This window comes from Thermobia domestica, chromosome 4 (genome assembly GCF_964235325.1).
Source record: "Thermobia domestica chromosome 4, izTheDome1.hap1.1, whole genome shotgun sequence".
NCBI classification, from domain to species: Eukaryota; Metazoa; Arthropoda; class Insecta; order Zygentoma; family Lepismatidae; genus Thermobia; species Thermobia domestica.
This window is the reverse complement of record NC_137457.1, coordinates 229,930,044-229,942,324: the sequence shown is the minus strand read 5'-3', so window position 1 is coordinate 229,942,324 and position 12,281 is coordinate 229,930,044. Positions and strand designations below refer to the sequence as shown.

Here is a 12,281-nt window from a genome sequence, read left to right as displayed (position 1 = left end):
CTGTGCACATTGAGACGTACTTTAGAACGTCGGAAAAAGAAGCTCTGAACATTGAGGTTGGAAACCTAGAAACGGCCATTTTGGAATGTACATTTTGAAACGAAGTAAATAAGACTCGCCTTCAATTCTTTGTTTACATAGAGACTAGATAGTAAACAACCTCCCAAACAAGTTTCAGATCTGAAAACTGTATACTTGATTATTTGGAAATTTTTAAACTTTGCGAATTTTCGAAAATCGTGTATTTTCACCATCAAATATCTCAGAGAGGACAGAAATGAAAATTCCAAATTTGTTCAAATTAGACGATAGTTGTGCAGTAACAAGTGAGTAAAATTGCATCACTGAGACTTGAGCAGTTTCTGAGTTATAAGTTGTGATGTGCAGGTTTTGTGTTGATATAGTATCTCAGGCATACAATTTATCTATGTTCCATGAGAAGTGGAGTGAAACAGCAAGAAATTGAAGATTTACTACTTGTAAAAGAATTATTAATACCAGATCATATCATAGATTTGTACCTCTGACGAAAACACAAATCAGATGTTATGAATACTCACAATCAGATGAATTTACTGATTGCAGTACTTCAGTACTTCCAGAACATAGCATGTTGTCACTTGCACCTAATGATACCGTAGCCTGTATTTATGACAGAAATGGTGGATTGGGAGAATTGAAGACTCAGTCAGGAGAATAACTATTTTTTTGATCATTTTTTCCATCTCCATGGTCCAAGAACCTCCTTTAAACTATGTACAAATGACAAAGTGTGGGTGCCAATCACTAAGGTTCGCCGGAAACTCAAACCCAGAGTTCACAACTCCTACAGGTCGTACTTTCAATTATCAGTGCCAACTCTGTACACAAATTAGTCAACTATTTACTTCACTCATGCCTTAACAGCAGCGCTGTAGGCAGAAAAGAAATAACATACAACTTTTTTGTACAAGATATAAATTATGCATACTTTACCCATTTAACGTTACTGTCGTGTTATTTTTTACTTTTGCTACAAAGCTTATATTCGCTCCAATGGCGCTTCATGATATTAAGTCCCAGTGAAGAAAAACTTCATAACTCAGAAACTACTCGAGTCTCAGTAATGCAATTTATCGACTTGTTACTGCACAACTATCGTCTATTTTGTGCAAATTTGAGATTTTTTACTTCTGTCCTCCCTGAGATATTTGATGGGGCCATTCCATATGAAATCGACAAATCAAGATGGCTCATATGTTTTAGATTTTCTTCAAATTTTGCACAAATATTGTGGTACCCAAACATAACACACTTATAAAATTTTACAGCTCTAGCTCAAAGGGGACTCGTGTAGGAGCCATTCAAATTTTGGGGGTTTTGTGCAATGGTACTTGAAGTTTCAAATTTCTGGCACAATTCATTTATTAAATCACTTCAGTCTTGGCAATTATAAACATTTTCAGCGTGGAAAACTGGAAACAATCATTGGAAATTTGTTAGTTTTGTGCAAAAAGTGCCTAAATCCGCCCTCAACTTACATTGTGTCATAATTTGTTTTTCTTGAACATACCGAAAAACACCCTCCTAATTTTTTTATATGTTAAAGAGGAACATCTGAGTTACTTATTTTGAAAATTTGAGGTTGGAGTTAGGTGGGCCTTTTTCAGAAATAATTTCCAAATTTTGACATTACTTTTTCTTCTTTTTTTCTCTTTGATGGTGAAATTCATATGCTTAACCCCACTTGGAAAGTTCATTACTGCAATGTTTTAAATGCTACAAATTCTAAGATTGTTTTACTGAAAACCATTTTCAAATAGCTTCAATATCTCCAGAGATCTAGCGGTTTCAGTACTTTAAGTCGAGGGCGGACTTAGGTGTTTTTGCACAAAACCCCCAAATTTCGAATGGCTCCTACAGGAATCCCCTTTGAAGTAGAGCTGTAAAATTTTATAGGTGTGTTATGTTTGAGCATCATAACACATGTACAAATTTTGAGGAAAATTTAAAACATATGAGCCACATTTCAGCTTCAAATTTGGTGATTTCATATGGAATGATCCGATGGTGAAAATACACGATTTTCGAAAATTCGCAATGTTTAAAAATTTCCAAAAAATCAAGTATGTAGTTCTCTGATCTGAAACTTGTTTAGGGCGTTGTCTATTACCTACTCTCTATGTAGACAAAGAATTGAAGGTGAGTCTCATTTATTTCGTTTCAAAATGCACATTCCAAAATTGCAATTTCTAGGTTTTCAACCTCAATGTTCAGAGCTTCTTTTCTCGACATTCTGAAGCACGTCTCAATGTGCACAGAACATACAATATTGTCCATTCCATTATCTTTGATACAGTTTTGGTTTGAACTCATTATCTTTAAAACCTAAAAAGTTACAGCGTTAAACGGAATGCACTAAAAAGTTCAAAATGTGCACAGGCGCCTATACAAAAATAGCCGCTACGACAAAACCTGCGCGGTTAAAAAAATAAACGAATACCCGTTTTCAACTCAATAAATGTGGTACAATCTTAGGTAAAAAAATTAACTAAAAAATTAAATTTTGTCAGCAACCATCATTGGTCGATTTCATTTGGATTGACCCTCTAGTTTTCATTGATATCCTGTACCCAGCTGAAGAATACAATTAAATTTTTTTCTTTTTTTTAACTTGTGGAAATAAATACAAACATTTAACATGAAAAGTATATTACTGGGTCTAAAACATATCATACTGACTTGTAATCTGCTGGCAATATTTATTACCTCATACTTTAAAAACTAGCTTAAAGCTAAGGTAAACTGCTGATACTTTTAAACTTTAAAATAATATTAATACAAGTTTCACAATTAAAACTGTTAATGTAAATAAACGTGGTTTGTAAAAAGTATACATGTAGCACTGGTACAACGGCAGGATTGGCTGGTTTGAACCAAGATGGTTTAATAAACCAATTGTCTTTTTATATTAAAAATTTGTGTAAAAATCAATGCAAAAATGTCACAAATAGTGTGAATTTCATAGTGACATTTTCATATATGTCGAATCATCTGTGTTAGTTGAATCTAATTTTCACCTTGTAATTAAGAGGTCCCGATGAGCCAACAAAATTTCTCCTAGCTGGAAACCGAATGGAGGTTCAATGCTACTTCAAGTAATATGTCGAATCCTTAGTAACCTCGAGACGTCACGCCTAAACAAACAGAACTGAAGCAGCGTTAGCGGATAGGCATGAGTTCATTGCCAAGCAACTTTTGTGCCTTCCTTAACTACATAAAAGAATTTCAAAGAATCAAAATTTGCTGTCATCTGTGATTTTACTGAAAAATATAATATAGTGCTACAAGATGAAGCACAGGACTTCCATCCTTTTGTTATATATTTCAAACAGGAAAACAAAGCTGAACATGTTAATTATGTATAGCTGTTTCTGACTGCCTAGAGCACAATACCTAAGTGCTGTTTACTCCTTTCAAAAAAAAAAAAAAAAAAAAAAAAAATATATATATATATATATATATATATATATATATATCATTTCTGACATCGAAATTTCAAATACTTCCAAACAAGATTTTTTTATTTTTCCGACGGATCTGCCGCGCAATACAAAGAAAAACTTCTTGAACTTCTGTTTCCGTAACACAGATTTTAAAGTGAAAGGAGAATAGCACTTTTCGGCTATAGCACATGGAAAAGGGCATTGTGATGGAGTACGCGGTTCAGTTAAGAGACTGGCAGCTCGTGCTAGTTTGCAAAGACCCTATGACCTCAAATTCAAGCCCAAAGGCAACTTTTTGAGTGGGCAGTAGAAAACTTTATCATGGTAAACCTTGCCTACTTAACCTAAGAAGAATATACACAGGGTTTGAAAAAACCCGGGTATTTTTGAAAAACCCAACCCACCTGGGCCCATATGGGTTTTTTCGGCTTTAGTTGAGTTTTTTTCGAAATATTTCAATGTCTTTGGGGTAAATGTGTTAAAATGTGATTTATATTGTCGCAACTTGCAAAAATTTTCTGTTCACTACTGTTTTGAAAAAATGACCGGCATTTCGAAATTTTACACTGGATCGCCGAGAAAATCTATACAGCAAATTTAGAATGTCCCTTGCTTCTACCCTTAAAATTTCAACTTAACAGTCCGAAAATTGCACCCTGCAGCGTGGGTATCCGCTACTTCAAAAATGGCCGCCATTATGAAATTTTACGTTGGATCGGCGCCAAAATAATACAGTTAATTTAATGTGTCTCGTGCTTGTACTCTGAAAATTTAAACTTAAAAGACCGAAAGTTTTTCCTTGTAATGTGTGTGTGGTACAGACAGACAAACGAACAAATGTAGATCGAGTCATCTTAGGAGCCTTAGTAACGTTCGCCAAATATGAATATCAAATATATTAATTTAAACAAAGTTATAATTCATGTATTATAAAATAAATGTTTCAAAATGTCTTATATGGCAAATATTCTCCAGCGTAAAATAAATGGTTTTATTGTTGAAGTTTACTTCCGATACTTTATGCGTTCAATTACGGGAATTTCCCTAGCACTAGTAAGACGGTTTTTTCCTGAAAATGAATTTAAAACACTTAACAAAGAGATAATTCATATTTTATAAAGTAAATGTTTCAAAATGTCTTAAATATCTTCCAGCTTAAAATAAATAGGGGAGGCCGGGGTAATAAGAGACATGGCCAAAAAATACCCTACATATCAAATCAAAATTATTTAAAAAATAAGTAATGGCAACGTCAATACCTTTACTTTTCTACCCCACTTGCACTTAGGAATTAATAGGAGTTTTTATATTGTTGTCACGCTATGAAAAATACCTTCACTTTGAACTTACCATAGAAGTTCGTGACTGTTTCAAAATAAAATTTTACTGTGAAAAGTGAGTTACAAATGTGGAATTGAATGCTATGTAACTTTTAGACTAAGTTTATAAAGATTGAATGTGAAATTTTGAAAAATGCTGAAACATTGCATTTCAGGTCAATTAAGGGCATGCCTCTTATAGAAATTCTTTTAGAAATTTTGAAGGGGTAATAAGAGAAATAAAATGAAATCTTTAGTTTTACGTCCCACGGTTATGCCGGTTAGGCTAAAGGAGACGGTGATGATGAGAAATGACTGAAATGGTGGAATGAAGAAAGTGGGAGGAAACGGAAGAACCCCGAGAAAACCCACGAGCACGGTGTTTGTCCACCAGGTAATAAGAGACAGCTGTCTCTTATTACCTCAGTACAATTTTATGTTTATTTAGAGTATGTGACGAGTATAAATTGATATTTTTTGTATATAGGAAGTAAATAGGAAAATTCCTACTCTGGCAATTCAGTCAGAGTCTGTGCATAGATAGTGACAGTGGAGAATATGCTTTGGATTAACTCATTTCATCATCAACTGGTGAAAGTTTGCCAGGAGAAATTGATCCAACCAGAGCAGAATCTTGCTTAGAAATGTATTACACCGTGTACTACGATCTTGACTGGTATATTGGGAGGGTTATTGCTTTCCCAGATGAAGGACCGTGCAAGGTTAAATTTTTGAAAAAAGGACTAAGTGGTTTCAATTGGCCTGCCTATGATGATATTCAAACAGTGACATCCAAATTTGTGTTTTATGGACCTATCAAACTGGATGGAAATGGGCCATTCCACATTTCCAGAGGATAGCTCCAAAAATGTGTGTTTAGCAAAGTGAAAAAGGACTTTTGAAACCAAAACAGAAAGATTAAATATGACTCCTGTTCTTTGGGTAGGCCTAGGAGTATGTAGGACTATTCTTAATATTTGTTAAACTCATGCCTATATGCCAACAGTTCGTTTTGGCCTATACATTTTTCCTATGTTTGTTTAAGTGGTCCAGCATAAGATAATTGATAAGGCCTACCTGCTATAATTATGTACGACTAAAGTTTAAATTACATTTATGAGGTTTTTAAATGTTAATTTGGATTTTACATAGGCTAGCATAACATTTCCAAACTCTTTTGTACATTTTTCATATTATCGTTCGACTGTACATCGTAAAAGGTTTAATACTCATCTTGCATATTTTTGGAAAATGTAGTTTTACATAGGTTGAGTTGATTTTGAGTTTAACGTTCCGTTCAGCAGCGAGGCTATATGAGACGTGGACCTACTGATTAACGTGGAATCCGAACCACATGAGCTCCCGCCGGGAATCGAACCCGGGCCTCCCACGCCAATAGTTTTACATAGGCTACGTTTTACATAAAATTTGGACAACAATAGGTTTACAACATTTTTCAATGTTCTCTTCGTGTATGATTACAATTAATAGCTTTTTCAATTCATTTAAGTTAGCTAAAACTATTTTTCAAATGCGGTGATTTTTCTTCATTGAGAATTTAGGCACTTTTTAAGTTCATTTTCGACATTCTCCAGAAAATTTCTTGTCAGCATTCTTTTTTATTTGGTAGTGTGAGTTTCATCCATGATGTATCTACATTCCGTAAAATGCAACTATACTTTGTTTCAATGGTTTTTGATATTTAATACTCAGGCAAATAAATTTTCCGAAAAAAAAAATTGAATTTCATTTTTTAAATCTTGATATATCGGAAATATATGTACATATTTCAGATCTGAAAAAAGTAAGTTCTTCAGAATTGTCTGAAGATTTTTTCTTAAACCACTACTCATTTTCTATTCTATGTGTATGTGTACTGAGAGCCCTGTCTCTTATTACCCCTTAGGGGTAGTAAGAGACACTGACTTTAACAAAATTTTTGTATATATATATATATATATATATATATATATATATTTATTTATTTATTTATTTATTGTGAAAAAGAAACTGGAAAAATGTGTTAATATATCAGCAGGTTTTACTTTTTTTTAGTACAATCACACATTTTTTTTCTAGTTCCTCAAGAAATCAATGCAAGTGCAAGAATATTTTCTTGTCTCTTATTAGCCCGTTTGTCTCTTATTATCCCGGCCTCCCCTAGTTTTACTATTGAAGTATTCACTTCCGATGCTTTGTGCGTTCAATTGCAGGAATTTCCCCGAAAATGCCGCTTTCTTTACTGTACATCGACACTTCCACTAGTACGGAAGTTTAAATTCAGCACTTAAAATAGTACCGTTACATACTCTTCGGAACTCCGAGCATTAAGCTTCTTAATTTTGACACGAATTTTTACGCTATTGCTGGTGTTGATTCTACAGAATGCTTATTTGAAGAGTAGCAACTAATGTCTGAACTAAACTACTGTTGGAAAACCAAATTTTACTGAAGAATACTTGTGTTACCATCAAATGTATGAAATAATACTAATAGTTTTACTAATGTATTTAGATATTTACTGTTGGTACAGGACCTATGGCCTTAAACTCGTCAAACGTATAAGAGATAACGTCCCCCGGCACACTGTTCACGGAAAGTATTTTCTAAAATATGAAATTGCATATTTTACTTCAAATGGGCTATAAACACAATCCATACATTAATTTGTTCTATAATTATCCCATATATAGGTCCCCGTCTCCTTTAGCCTAACCGGCATAACCGTGGGACGTAAAACTCAAAGATTTCATTTCATATATAGGTCTAACGTTGAATGTTGTTGTATAGCTACTTTAACATGAAAACATCTAATTCGCCGAAGGAAAGTCCAAAATCTGTTAAAAATCACTTTCAATCGAATCATCTTAGTTGTGCCAACAATATACTAACAAAAAGCTCAAAAACAAAGATGGGTCCAACCCGAAAAAAAACAGTGGGTTTTTTTCGGGCTGGGTCCAGATGGGCAAACCCTGAATATACTGAATCTGAAATGTTCCTGGAATGTCGCTTCGATCAAAGAAACACAGCAATATCATGCATTCATGTTCAAAACTACATCAACATTACTGGTGAAACACTTTTCAAATGGTCAGCAGGGTTGGGAAAAGAAAATTTCAAAATCTCCAAATAAATTACAATTAGAAGGCATAACAGGCTATGACACCGCTGTCTATCAAGAAATTGGTGGCTCGAGTATGTTTTACAGAAAAATGAAGAACTTTATGAAGTATTAAAAAAAAAAAAGAAGAAAAGAAAAAAAAAACACCTTTCCTTCATCCACCTGGGCCATCACCATCATTCTCATATCTAAGAAACTCTGATGTTCTGTGGATGTTTGTAGTAGACATTCTGATAACAGGGTTTATAGTGGCCTCGTCCAGTGATGAAAATTTTCCGGAAAATTTTGAAACGGAAAATTTTCTGGAAAATTTTCCCGGAAAATCTTCCGATTCATAAAAACATACTCCACTTATTCCTACATCGTTGTTTAATCGATGTGTGAGGTGGAAAATTTTCTTCTATATTTTTCCGGAAAATTTTCCGTTCTTAACAAATATCAGTGATTAAGTAACAATTCGTCAGTATTCATAAAATTGATTGAATTCATATATAGAAATGTTAAAAAGTGAAAGATCGTTTAAAGAATCTGAAAATTTTCATGGCTTAGACAATCTTCAGTACGATGTAGGAACTAGTGGAACAATTTTTCATTAATCGAAAAGTTGTCTGTCCTGTACAGTGATAAAAATTTTCCGGAAAATTTTCCGATTCATAAAAATATATTCCATTTATTCCTACATCGTTGTCTAGTTGAGATGTGAGATGGAAAATTTTTTTTTCTATATTTTTCCGGAAATTTTTCCGCTTTTAACAAATATAAGTGATTAAGTAACAATTCGTCAGTATTCATAAAATTGATTGAATTCATATATAGAAATGTTAAAAAGTTAAAGATCGTTTAAAGAATCTGAAAACTTTCATGGCTGACACAATTTTCAGTATTATGTAGGAACAAGTGGAACAATTTTTCATGAATCGAAAAATTGTGTCCTCTACAGTGATCAAAATTTTCCGGGAAATTTTGAAACGGAAAATTTTCCGATTCGTAAAAATATACTCCACTTATTCCTACATCGTTGTTTAGCCGTGATGTGAGGTGGAGAATTTTCTTCTATATTTTCCCGGAAATTTTTCCGTTCTTAACAAATATCAATGACCAAGTAACAATTCGTCAGTATTCATAAAATTGATTGAATTCATATATAGAAATGTTAGAAAGTGAAAGATCGTTTAAAGAATCTGAAAATTGTCATGGTTTAGATAATTTTCAGTACTATGTAGGAACAAGTGGAACAATTTTCCATGAATCGAAAAATTGTCTGTCCTGTACAGTGATTAAAATTTTCCGAAAAATTTTGAAAGGGAAAATTTTCCGATTCGTAAAAGAATAGTCCACTTGCTACGTGAGTAGCTTAGGATTCTGAAACATATATTTTTGGATAGTGCACATATTAGTTCCTAAGTGATGTCTTGACGATAGGTCCCATAGTTTTGGAGCTATGACCTTTTAAACTTCAATTTTTCATGTTTTCGGCAGCTTATAACTCCGAAAGGCACGGAAGGGCACTAAGTATAAATAAATGATACAAGTAGTTAACCCTAACCTAACCTAATATTAACAGAAGTGAGCGAAATTGTAACCTTTTCTCCAGAAAAAGCTGTCCCCCTAAAACTCAACATTGGCCGAATTATTTCTCAATCATTATTTCGAGTGGTATGTCTAAACTTGACCTGCATATATTCATTATGCTGTATGGTTTTTGCTTTCATAATCTTTTATTTAAAGAATGGAGAGATCACCTTGGATTCGGTCCTATATAATTAAAAAATAAAATTAATTTTTTTCCTAAACAATTATTGACAATGAAATAAACGGACAGTGTGACTATACTTGGCTAATGCTAATCTGAAGAAAATGTCTATTTAAATTGTCATAATTTTGAATTGTACCAAAACAGACACTTAAATTGTTTTAGGATTTCCTTTCTTCCGTAGTGCTTTTTAAAAAAGGACACATTTCCACACATATAACTTTCTTACCTCAATCAACTTTATTTCGTGCTAGTTAACTGGTATCAACAAAGCTCTAGAAGAAAAGCTATTCTTTTCCAATACACAATCACACATTCCGTAACATAAACCGCTTCTGCTTCGATTTGTTATACTAGGGTTGGAATTTTTCCTAATGAAAATTGTCAGTATTATTTTAACTTGAAATGCACTGAGGAGAATATAATTAGTGAAAGAAAACATGGGTCTTATTCCATACCAACCTTTCCTTTTTTGCGTAGCGCAACTTAACGCAAAATTTGCAACAAATCAATTGTAATTTTTATGCCTATTTTCGCAAAACAAAACGAATATTTTGAGTTAAGTTGCCTGAAACAATTACGGACTAGAAACGTATATTCGTTAGGTATCGGCATTTGGGTGATTCTAATTTCATAAAAACACACGAACAAACAATAAAAGCTCTACCGTAAACTTTTATACAGCTTTATGATGAATGATCCGACAATAGAAGAAAATAACGAAATCATATTCTGATTTTACATCCTGAAGCAAAGGTGCTAAAGCGATTAAATCGTATATTTTCTGTCATATTTTGTGCCAACAGGGTCCTCATTTATAAGCGTTTATGTCAGCACAACGCAAATTGTACCTTTTACTCTCAGATATCTGCATGGAGGAGCGCGGTAATTTTGGCACCGGAAATTTTGGCACCAGTAGTTTTGACACGGTAATTTTGGCACCAAGAAACGAAGCAATCGGAAATTTTGGCACAATTTATAATAGAAGTACAGAAAATGTGAGAAAATACTCTGAATGTAATAGATATTTAAATTCGCATGTTATTAACTAGAACTGCTCCAGTGCGACGAATCAAACCAGTGACGAATGTACAGTCAGCGACAAAATTTCTTTCTCCTGTAAAATTTATTTGCCTATAACTTTGGAATTGATGGACTGATTTGAGAAGTTTTCTGTAATTTATGGAAAACTGTATCTTCTTTGAGTTGCTGAAGATTGCACTATGTTCACTGCACTGGGTTTGTATTTTACTTTCAAGTGCAAACAGTAACAGCTGATTCGAACCATGGAAATTGAAGTACAGACAATAAAAATAGAAAATATTCTGGATATAATAGATATTTATGTTCACATATTAATGACTAGAACTGTATCAGCACGAATAATGAAACCAGCGACGAATGTACAAACACCAGTAAAAGGTAATATTGGTAGCTTCATTAGGTATTCAAAGCAAGTCAAAATGGAAATTATTGAACTCTTAACCAAGAAAACTTAAATACATACTTACGCAAGAAAAATTAACAAATCAATAAATGAATTTAAATAACACATGGTTTGCAATCATATATGGTTCACAATAATCCAAATTCTAAAACATTGCACCTTTTCTCTACATCTTTAACTTTTGTTGTGCACAACATTAAATGAAACAGCATGCAAAAATTCTTGCATGCTCTTTGTTCCAGCATTGTAGGCCAAGCACAAATTTTGAAGTCTTTTCTGCAAATGCTCATAGATCCGCTTCGTCTTCTTGGCTCGTAAATTGGTACATTAACATCTATTATATCCAGAGTATTTTCTAATTTTCTTTCTCTGTACTTCAATTTCCATGATTTCAATTAGCTTTTACTGTTTGCACTTGAAAGTAAAATACAAACCCATTAGCGAGGAATTTTAACTTGCTTTGAATATATAATGAAACTGCCAATAATATTTGGTGTCTGTACTGTCAGTAACAAAAGTTTTTTTCCTATGTTAAAATTTCTTCCACGAATATCTCTCGAATGGACGGACAGATTTGAGTGCAATATTCAGCAACTTAAAGCAGATATAGTTTTCGGTAAATTTCAGAAAACTACTCAAATCAGTCCATCAATTCCAAAGTTATAAGCAAAATAAATTTTACAGAAGAGAAAGAAATGTTGTCACTGACTGTACGTTCGTCACTGGTTTGATCCGTCGCGCTGGAACAGTTCTAGTTAATAACATGTAAATTTAAATATATATTACATTCAGAGTATTTTCTCACATTTTCTGTACTTCTATTATAAATTGTGCCAAAATTACCGTATGCTTCGTTTCTTGGTGCCAAAATTACCGATGCCAAAATTACCGCATCAAAACTACTGGTGCCAAAATTTCCGGTGCCAAAATTTCCGCCTTTCCTGCATGGCACCTACGCCTGTCTCAGACGGGACTGAAGTAAGGCTGCGATTCACGATCTAATTGTTGGTTCCGTATTTAACGTTGCGTAGCGTTCTGCGTATTACTGCGAAAAGTATTACAGCATTACATCCATATTACTTAGAGGTTTCCGTCAAGACAACGCAACATTTGGGATAATCGTCATAACAGTTATACTGACTGTATACATTTTTGC

At 33.4% G+C, this 12,281-nt stretch overlaps 1 protein-coding gene across 2 annotated transcripts in view; it reads right to left on the bottom strand.

Annotated features, from left to right (window-relative positions):
• The window catches only part of LOC145683890 (uncharacterized), a 79,677-nt gene extending 69,554 nt beyond the window's left edge, over window positions 1-10,123 (bottom strand). For both annotated transcript variants that reach the window (XM_081755534.1, XM_081755535.1), the window contains exon 1: window positions 9,908-10,123. The gene's annotated coding sequence lies outside the window, so the exon portion shown is untranslated. The remainder of the gene's footprint in view (window positions 1-9,907) is intronic.
• Window positions 10,124-12,281: the final 2,158 nt, after the last annotated feature.